Source organism: Peromyscus californicus, unplaced genomic scaffold (genome assembly GCF_007827085.1).
Source record: "Peromyscus californicus insignis strain IS unplaced genomic scaffold, ASM782708v3 Scaffold_16__1_contigs__length_79575227, whole genome shotgun sequence".
In the NCBI taxonomy this organism is placed as follows: domain Eukaryota; kingdom Metazoa; phylum Chordata; class Mammalia; order Rodentia; family Cricetidae; genus Peromyscus; species Peromyscus californicus.
The window spans coordinates 1,829,008-1,839,663 of NW_026294458.1; the positions used below are offsets into that span (position 1 = coordinate 1,829,008).

Below are 10,656 nucleotides of genomic sequence, written 5' to 3' on the forward strand. Positions count from 1 at the left end.
TTGTACCTGGCATTAAATTGTTGGAGGGGGAACAGCAGCAGCTGAGCAATGAGGGTTCCTGGCTGGAGGGAGATAGTGCCAGATGAGGCAAGAATCCTTATTTGTCCTGTATAATCATTGTCAATGACCCCTGGGAAAACTTGAATCCCTTGGAGGGAGGAGCTGGCTCTGCTAATAATGAGACCAAAAGTGTCCAGGAGCAGGGGCCCATACACACCCATGTTAAGGAGTTGGGTCCCCATTTCAGGGGTTCATATTGATTGGGTGGAAGAACAGAGGTCCAGCCCTGCGCTCCCTGCTGTAGACTGCCAGAGGTCTGAGATGGATTGTTTGGGTCAGGGAGAGGGTGAGGCTGGGTTGGGGGGACAAACCTGATAGCCCCCAGGCTTGTCCTCTGGGTAGGGGCCAGGGGCTGGCCCCTCTGGAAGTTTCCCTGTTGCTTGGGAGGCAGGGGCTGACCCTGCGCATCCATTTTTGACCAGCATTCAGAAGCCCAGTGTTTGCCCCTATGACAGCAGGGCACAGACTAGTGGGGGGAGGGTGCTTGGCTCTAGGAGCTGTACATTCCCTGGAGAAATGGCCCAGTTGTTTGCAATTAAAACAGGCCTTGGGATGGCTGTCCCTGTTGGCCTCATGAAGGGCAGCACCAATGGCGAGACCCATGGCATGGGCAGCACCTGTTGTGCCCAGATCGTGACCCCCAGAGAGACCACCAAAGACGAGCAAGCCGGAATGCAAAAGCAAGGTTTAATTCTGGATATCTAAAAGCAATACAAGCCTAGGCAGGGACTTCATCCAATACATCCAACGCCTAGGCAGGGACTTTGTCCAATACATCCAACAGTGGAGGCTGGAGGAAGTGCCCACCTATCTGCAAACTCAGCTTTTAAAGGGAAAAATCACAAGGTTACATCATTTAGGGGTGCTAGTATGGGTACAATTCTGATTGGCTCAATTCTAGGGGCTTTCTAGAAATCATGGCTTAATCTTACTTCTAAGGGAGTGGTTGCCCACCATTATTTCTCATTGGCTGCCCTCAGGTGGGGGCATTTTTATGGTCAGTTACCCTGGAAACCAGGGAGAGGACATTCCATAGTCTGGCAGTCATTACCTCGTGACTATCTTGTGACTCTGTACTTTTACACTTCCTGGTTTCTGGAATCTGAACTGACTGGTTTTAGTAACTAATGACGTATTCCCAAAAGGAGAACTCTTAGGCCTTAATTTTAGGGTGAAAGCATTTTGGTCTTATTTCTAAGATGGTTCATTTTGGTCTCACACACCAACCCCGGAGCATAGCCTTATGTAATCAGAGATGTCTGACTTAGCACGGTGTGGGCGAAAGGCAGCCTGACAAGTGGGGCTGGCGTTCTCGAAGGCCAGATGTTTTACAAAGGAGCTTTCACTTTCACCACCGCCTAAGAGCCATTCAGCGGCATCACTGAGGCAGCTGATAAAATCACTATAAGGCTCATCTGGTCCTTGTCTAATTTTAGCTAGGGAAGTGGTAATGGACCCTTTGGGGGGGAGCAGGTGTTTCCAGGCTTTAAGTCCTGCATGCTGAATCTGTGTTAAAAGGCCAGGGGCATAGCGAGCTTGGGTTTCATTTTTTTCATAGGGACTATGACCTAGGAGTTTTTTGAGGGTCCATTTTTTGGAGGATGTTTTTTCAGCATTGTGTTGGGCCATCTCCCTATAATTTTCAAAAAATCAGTTTTCTATAAGATATAATCTCCACCTGTAAGTGCAGCTCAAGCCAGGAAGTACCAATCGTTAGGTGTGAGCCAACAATTGCTCAAGTTCTCTAAAAGGCCCAGAGTAAAGGGGGCTGTAGGGCTGGAACTTGTGACTACTGCTTTCAGCTCTTTTCAATGCTTAGGCTGAGGCGGCGGTATTTTTGGGTAGTTTGGGTATTTTGTTTCTCCATTTGGTCTGTGTCTGAGGCTGAGCCTTCAGGCTGAGCTTCCTTGAGCTCAGCATTCTCTTGATGGGAGTCAACCTCCTTTTCCCCTGATGCCTGAGGGGCAGAAGGTGCTGGGGTAGTCTCGGAATCTTGGGCGGGGCCAGCCCTGATGGGTGACTGGAAAATTGAATAGGGTCCTTTTTTCTTTAAACTTATCTTTAGATTTTATTTTCGGATCAGAGTTTGGCAGAGAGGGACAAGCATGGGGAGTTTCCCCCAGGGAAAGGGCACTTAATTCTGTGCCAACCATGTGGAGTTCTTTAATTAGCTTTAAGTGTTCCTGTTTTATTGAAGGACTTCTCTTAAGAAGGAGACCTCTGTCAACAGGTGGCTTTTGGCTTTTTCAAGAAGGTGGGAGGCAGAATCCCGGTCTAAGACAGGAGCACAAAAGGGGGAGCAGTGACTACAGCTGAGGGCCAGACTACAGAAGAGGAATCATAGGGCAGGGGTTTTGTGGGGAAGGAGGACAGGGAGGGTGGCCAATCGGGATTATTTTATCTTGCCGCCTTCTCCTCCAACGAGGCCTCTTCTTCAGGGTTAAGGTCATCATCAAGATTCTTTAGGAAGGGATAAATATGTTGGGGGGGGGGTTGGGGAGTTTTAAAGTCCTTATTTCCTGAAGGTGGAGGGTCAGGTTTAGTTGTCTCAGGTATATTGATGGTAATGGAATGATAGACTGACGGTGGATGGGAGGCGCATTTGAGAGCCTGTTCTCCTGTTTCTATTAATTTCTGTACATCTGAGGAATTATTATAAACCTTTAGGATATCATTTATCAAGTTCCAATAAGAAAAGGCCTGAACAGGCACCTTCTCAGGGGCAAAAGTTTGATAATAATCTCTATAACAATCTCCTATTCGTTTTTATCTTTTTTCATCTATAGTTCCCTCTTGAGAAAACTGATGGATTCACAACACACCCCCATGGTTGGGCATGTTTGTGCATGCCCAGTGGACCTAGAAACTTCCGCCTAACCAGTTCCGGGTCAAAATAGCCATTTCCGGGCCAAGGCGTCTCACGTGACCAGGACCCCATGGCTTTGCATGGTTGCATAAGAGTGTGCAACACAACCATGTGATCTGCGCATGCGTGGAGTAGCCACATCGACCTGTTTACGCATGTGCCACCCAGCCTTTATAAGCCGGCGCCATATTCCCGGCTTCCTCCTTCTTCTTCTCCAGATATGTGTCTGGCCATGGTCTTTACTGGCTACAGTCAGCCCCCATCGCAGGCCTAAATTTCTAGCCATCTCCCACGTCTGCAGCCTGAGATATTCCTCGTGGTTGGACCACCGCCATTGGGTGTGTCCTGGGGGCTGTGTGAGGGCAACATGTTCTTCTGGCTTGACGAAGTGGTAGACGCTGTCTGGATTCCCTGGAAATCCTTGCCTCACATGGCGGTGCGGCCCCCCCCCCCTTCTCTGCTGATGAGCCAATTAGTGGCCTGTGCCCGGTATCCGTCCTTGCCCTTGGGGATGCCTGGGGCCTTGACTCCGGATCATGTTTGTTTTTTTACTTTTTTTATTTTTCTGCCTTTCTTCTGCAGACATGGGAAATAAGGCTTCCAACCCTATTAGTCCTTCCTCTCCCTTAGGCTGTCTTCTTGAACCTTTAAAACCTCTTAGCTTAATGCCTTACATAAAGATTCCTAAGCGGATCCACCTCTGCACTAAGAAATGGCCCAAATATGCTTTAGAAAAAAACAAAAAATGGCCGCTGAGCGGCTCCTTAGATCCCAATATTTTACAGGAGTTATCTAATTTATGTCAATGAGCAGGCAAATGGAGAGTTGCTTTCTTCTTTCTCAGTGCCAAACCGTCTCTTCTGGATTCCTTCTCTCCTGCTCATATGCTCCTAGCTTTGCCTAAACCAGAGTATTCAGAGTATACTCCAGAATCTCTGACTCTAGATCCTGCTATTCGACCTCCAACTCCCACTCCTACTCCTAGGGCGACTGTTCCTTCAGCTCCTCTTCCGGATTCTTCTCCCTCTAAAGCTGTTTCTCCCTCGGCAGTGGCCATTTCCAACGGCCCTGCCCTGGCTCCAACCTTCACTCCTCCTACCACCCACTCTCAAACTGCTAAATTGTCTGATTCCAGCCATCCAAACCCTTCCACTGTTCTCCCTTTGTGAGAGGTGGCTGGTGTGGATGGACTGATTAAGATTCATGTTCCATTCTCTCTCACATAACTCTCTCAGATAGAAACTGAGCTGGTTCTTATACTTCTAATTCTGCTTCCTTTATTAAACATTTTCAATATATAACTCAATCTTATAGTCTCACCTTTCATGATATATACATGATACTTTCTAATAATTTACTTCCTGAGGAGTGCAGGTAGGTATGGGAACAGGCTAGGACCCATGCAGACAAAATTCACCAAACTAACCTTTTACACCCCCCAGGAGCTGAGGCAGTTCTTGACCAAGAACCACACTGGGACTATAACACCCAGGGTGGCTGTCTAGCCAGAGATAGGTTTATTACCTGTCTCCTGACAGGCCTCCATAAGGCTGCCCCAAAACCAGTAAACTATGAAAAACTAAAAATGGTAATTCAGGATAAGGACAAAAATCCATCTCACTTCTTAGAGTGGCTCACCAAGGCTCTACTTAGACTCAGTTCACTAGCTTAGACCCGGAGAGCCCTGAGGGCAGGCAGCTCCTAATGACACACTTTGTCTCACAGAGCTTCCTCAACATTAGGGATAAACTTAAACGTTTGGAGAATGGCCCTCTGACTCCACAGGCAGATGTGCTAGCGACAGCATTTAAGGTGTACCATGGGAGAGATGAAAAGGCCCAGAAAAGGAACTGTCAGATGCTGGCAAGCACCATCCAACTGGCTCCCCGCAAGCCATCTGGTCCCTGTTTCCAGTGCGGGAAAGAAGGCCATTGGGCCCGGGCTTGCACCACCGCCCCACGAAGGGCACCGACAAGGCCTTGTCCAAAATGTTGCCAAAAGGGTCACTGGTCAGCTGACTGTCCTAATGTCCCAAGCAACATAGGAACACCAGATGAAGACCACCCTCCAGCTGACTTTCTAGGCTTGGCCTACAGCAAGGACTGATGCTGCCCGGTTTCCGCCCCGGCCACTCCCATCTCACACAGGGAACCAAGGGTAATAATAAAAGTAAATGGGCGTCCCATCTCGTTCCTTTTGGACACCAGAGCTACCTACTCTGTCCTGAGAGAGTTTTGGGGGCCCACCTCTCCTGCTCGTCTCCCTATTGTCGGGGTTGGGGGACAGCCTTACCTACCTCATCAAACACCACCACTTAACTGCATTTTCAGAGGCATCCCTCTCACACATACGTTCTTAGTGGTGCCAAGCTGCCCTGTACCTTTAATGGGGAGGGATCTTCTAGCTAAGGTAGGAGCATCCATTTCTTTCCCCAAATTCGCCTCACCCCAGATGCACCAGCAGCTCCCCTCCTCCTTCTCACTCTACTGACTCTAACAATTCTTTTCCCTTGCCAGCCTCTCAGGTAGACCCAAAAGTCTGGGATACCCAAAACCCTTCTAACGCTAGACATCATCAGCCTATTATTATCCAGCTATGAGATCCTGCCAGATATATCACCCAAGCTCAGTATCCTCTCTCACTCCAGAGCCTAAGAGGACTTAAGCCTATCATTTCTGACCTTCTCAGGAAAAAGCTGCTCCGCCTAACCTCTTCACCTTTTAACACTCCCATACTTGCAGTTAAAAAGTCTAATGGGACCTACCGCCTGGTGCAAGACCTCCGGCTCATTAACTCTGCAGTGGTCCCTCTCCATCCTGTAGTGCCTAACCCTTATACTCTCCTGTCCACTATCCCTTCAGGAACCTCTCACTTCTCAGTTCCAGATCTCAAAGATGCCTTCTTTTCTATTCCTCTCAGTCCTCAGTCTCAAAATATCTTTACTTTTATCTGGACTGACCCTGACACTCCCCTGAACACAGCTGACCTGGACACTTCTGCTGCAGGGATTCAGAGACAGTCCACACCTATTTGGTCAGGCTCTGACCTCTGACCTTCTTTCTCTGTCTCTCCCTGGCTCTAAACTAATACAGTATGTAGGTGGTATTTTACTCTGTAGCCCATCCTTACAGGTTAGCCAAACTAACACCTCTGCTCTCCTAAATTTCTTATCCAGCCGAGGTTACAGGGTATCTCCTTCTAAAGTTCAGCTGTCGACTCCCCAGGTCACCTATTTGGGTCTATCCATTACTCCAACTCACAAGGCTATTACTGTAGACACAAAGTGTCTAATCCAGTCTCTTACAGTCCCTTCTACTAAACAGGAGATTCTGTCTTTCCTAGGAATAGCTGGCTTCCTATGGTCTTGGGTTCCATTCTTTTCTCTCCTTGCTCGCCCCTTATATGAGGCAGCTCAGGGCTCACCACATGAGCCCCTCCTCCATCCTGTCACTAAACCTTTCCAAAAGCTCCAACAGGCCCTTCTTCAGGCCCCAGCGCTTCATCTCCCAGACTTAACCAGTCCCTTCTCCCTCTATGTAGCAGAGAAGGAGGGATTTGCCCTGGAAACGCTAGGGCATCAGCCGGGACCCTCCTTTGCACCTGTAGCCTATCTGTCAAAGAAGCTAGACCTTACCAGTCAGGGCTGGGCACCTTGCATCCGTGCCTTAGCAGCTGCAGAGCTCCTTATTCGGGAATCAAAGAAGCTAAGCTTTGGGTCACCCATTATTGTGTTTTCTCATCATAATCTGTCCCATCTTTTAACTTACAAAGGCTTACAAACTTTACCTCCTTCCCAGGTTCTTTCTCTTCAGGTGGCATTACTAAAGGATGCCACACTTACTTTCTGGACTTGTCCACCTCTTAATATTTCAAGCCTCCTCCCTCAACCTAATGCTGACTATTCTCCTTCTCATTCCTGCACTGAAACCTTAGAGGAACTGTTACCTCACCCTTCACACATACAGGAGGGCACATTGCCTCAGGCTACTTAGATCTGGTACACAGATGGCAGCTCCTTTTTATATGAAGGGACCCGTAAAGCAGGTTATGCCATAGTGTCAGATACTGAGATAATAGAGGCACAGGCATTACCCACACACACCACTAACCAACAGGCTGAGCTGATAGCTCTCACCTGTGCCTTCCAATTGGCACAGGGACAATCTCTAAATGTTTATAAGACTCCAAATATGCTTTTCATATTCTCCTGTCCCACGCTGCTATTTGGAGGGAGTGTGGCCTTCTCACAGCAAAAGGGGGATCCATATCTAACTCAGGCCAAATAATGGCCATGCTGGAGGCTTCCCACCTCCCCAGGGCTATAGGAATTGTCCACTGCTGCTCCATCATCTCTAGGGAGAACAACAGGGCTGACCAGGCAGCCAGGACAGTGGCCCTCCAGGGCCAAGTCTCACCTCACCCACCACAGGGAATCCATACAGTACAGCCTACATCCTCACAGGGAACTCCAGACACTAGACAAATTCTTTCCTATCTATACCAGCTCTTTCATCCTAATAATATTGCTCTGTTCAATTTGTAAAAGCTCACCTGAAGCCTGCAGCCCACCTCTGAAGACTTACAGTTCTTAAGAACTATTACTGCCTCTTGTGAGATCTGCCAAAAAACAGATCCCAATACCAAGTATAGGAGTCAGCCTTTTCCTACCCACCAAGCTAGAGGTTCCCTTCCAGGGACTGACTGGCAGCTCGATTTTACCCATATGCCCACTGTCAGGAAAGTTAAATATCTCCTCATGATGGTGGACTCATTTTCAAATTGGGTGGAGGTATATCCGGTTTCTTTCTTTTTTTTTTTCACTTTTTACTTTTTTTAGTGGTAACGAGAATGTTTTATTGTAAATGGAACATGAAGAATTAAAAGACAGCCTTAAGGTTTCAATTCTGCACTTTGAATATCAAGAAAGCAATTACTCCAAAAATCACAGAACCATGTTGAACTAACTAAACAGAAAACAAAGTGGGTATTTAAGTCATTGCATTCATCATCATTAGTGGAAACAGATGTCCTGATAACTCCAGTCTGCAGACAGCACATTTCATAATATCATTATTCACTTAAAACACTACAAATGTTTACAAAGAACATTTGGATTTCACAATTGCTTATAGAATATCTTACAATATTAAAAACATGATGCTCTATATGAAAATCAATAAGGACAACTTAATCTTTCTCAGCAAAAAAGATTCAGTATCACAAATTTAATGTTTAAATTTATATATGAATTCAAAAAGGAATCCATTTAAACCTCACATTGCCACATAACTACCTATTTTGTAAACTGATAAAAACGATGTTTTTGGAAACATGTCCATCAAAACCAAAAAGTTAATGTTTACTTTTTCCTTTATTAGCAATGTTTGGTGTCTTTTTCTGTTTGGGTTCCCAGAGCGTGTTTTTGACAAATCTCGAGGCAGCACCTCTGTCCAGCTTGGCAGCCTTTTTGTTGTCTGTTATTTCTTTGACTCTGTTCATGTAGACGCTGATTCTTTCCAGTTTTTGCTTCACTGGATGTTCCTTGGGTTGCCAAATAAACCCAAAACATGGAGTTTAATGTGTATGCAGAAACTAAACCCACCTTTGCTTGCTCCAGTGGGTCCAACTTCTGCAACAACACATTTCTAGAGACAGACATCATGGTCTTCAGCATGTCATCCACAGCACCCAGGAAACTCTTCAGGGCTGATAAAGATTCATGAATTTCTACAGGATAGTCCTCATTCATTTCTTCACCTGCCATTTTAACAACTCAATACAGCAGTCACCCGTCTCCCATATCCGGTTTCTAATAAGCGGGCTCAGACAGTTGCAGACCTCCTTCTCCAAGAAATTATTCCTCCGTTTGGGGTTCCTGCTTCTCTTCAGTCTTACAGTGGCCCAGACTTCACCTCTCAGATTTCTCAGACACTAGCTAAAGCTCTTAACATTCCTTGGCATTTTCATATCCCATACCATCCTCAATCCTCAGGAAAGGTGGAGCGTACCAACCAGTCTTTAAAAACTATTCTTACTAAGATGTCACAAGAACTTCATCTCAACTGGGTAAGATTATTGCCTCCAGCTCTTCTCAGGCTCAGGGCTCTTCCTAAAAAGCCTCTTTCAATTTCTCCATTTGAACTAATGTATGGAAGGCCAGGTCTAACACCAGGTCTTTTATCCAACCCTCCAACTGTTCCAGATAGCCTGTTAACTCTCCTTTTATGTCACCTAAGGTCTATCCTATGGAGCTATGCAGACTGATCATTACCTTAGCCATGTGACAATAATTGTCCACCTCCAATACACATTGGGGATCAGGTTCTTCTCTTCCCTCCAGGCCAGCGCCCTTCACCCCTTTCCCCTAAGTGGCAGGGACCCTTCAAGGTAATTCTTGTGACTCCTACAGCTGCTAAACTTGAGGGCTTTCCTCACTGGGTCCACCTGTCTCATCTAAAACCTTTTATCTCACCTCCATCCCAGAAAAATCTCTCTTCATATACAGTGAAACAAACAGGGTCTTGTACTCTCAAGCTCCAGAGGACATCAGGATCCACTGTCTTGTCACCAATTCCAGAGGAATAAGGTATCACCCCTTCCTTTCTCAACTAGGGCCACACAGAGCTGGAGGCAAAAAAGGACCATCAAAAATATCCAGGCAGTAAGGAAAAATATAATACAACAGTCGATCATTGTTCAATACTCAGCAACTGATCACCTGCGTTTCCTAAATGCTAAACTAATAAAGGAAACAGGTGCCTTAAATAAACTACCTCTAATAAGTCTTGTCTCAGATAAAAATTAAGCAGAATACTAAGGCCAGATCTACCTCAGATAAATGTCACATGTCTCCATCTGGGCAGGCCAGATCTACCTCAGATAAATGCCAACTCCAAAAATAAAATAATAATGATTCTTTTATCTCTAAGCTTTTTCTATGTCAACAGTATCTTGTCAAACAGAAGGTTCCCAGCCACAGCACGGATGGACAGCTGCAGAACAAGGGGACGGCAGAATGTCATTCCAGGATCCCCCCCCATCATCCCAGGACTTCATAAGCTACCCTCTGCATTTCCCCCAAGAGCCAACTGACGCCCACTATTTAGCCAGAAGCAGTATTTGAGAGAAATGTCGCCCCATACCCACTCAACCACAATTTTTTTCTTTTTTAAAAAAGAAGAGTCAGGGATGATGGATTCACAACACACCCCCACAGTTAGGCATGTTTGTGCATGCCCGGCGGACCTAGACACTTCTGGCTAGCCAGTTCTGGGTCAAAATAGCCATTTCCGGGCCAAGGCGTCTCGCATGACCAGGACCCCGTGGCTCTGGTTGCATAAGAGCGTGCAATGCAACCATGTGATCTGCGCATGCATGGAGTAGCCACATCGACCTGTTTACATATGCGCCACCCAGCCTTTATAAGCCGGCGCCATATTCCCGGCTTCCTTCTTCTTCTTCTTCTTCTTCTTCTTCTTCTTCTTCTTCTTCTTCTTCTTCTTCTTCTTCTTCTTCTTCTTCTTCTGCAGGCCTGAGCACTCGTGTGTCTTCTGCAGGCCTGAGCACTCGTCTGTCTCTCTCATCTTAATAAAACTCTTGTTAGTGGATTCTGTCATGTTTCATGACATTTCCTCGAAGAGTAAGAGCACCGCTAAATAACTAACAGAAACCAAGGACAAAGGTCCCCAATATAGTAAAAAAAAAAAAAAAAAAATTTAAGATCTTTTTTC

General features: G+C 46.3%; 1 pseudogene; it reads right to left on the bottom strand.

Annotated features, from left to right (window-relative positions):
• Positions 1–7,803: 7,803 nt before the first annotated feature.
• On the bottom strand, positions 7,804–9,599 carry LOC128111462 (nuclear nucleic acid-binding protein C1D-like; annotated as a pseudogene).
• Between the last annotated feature and the right edge of the window lie 1,057 nt (positions 9,600–10,656).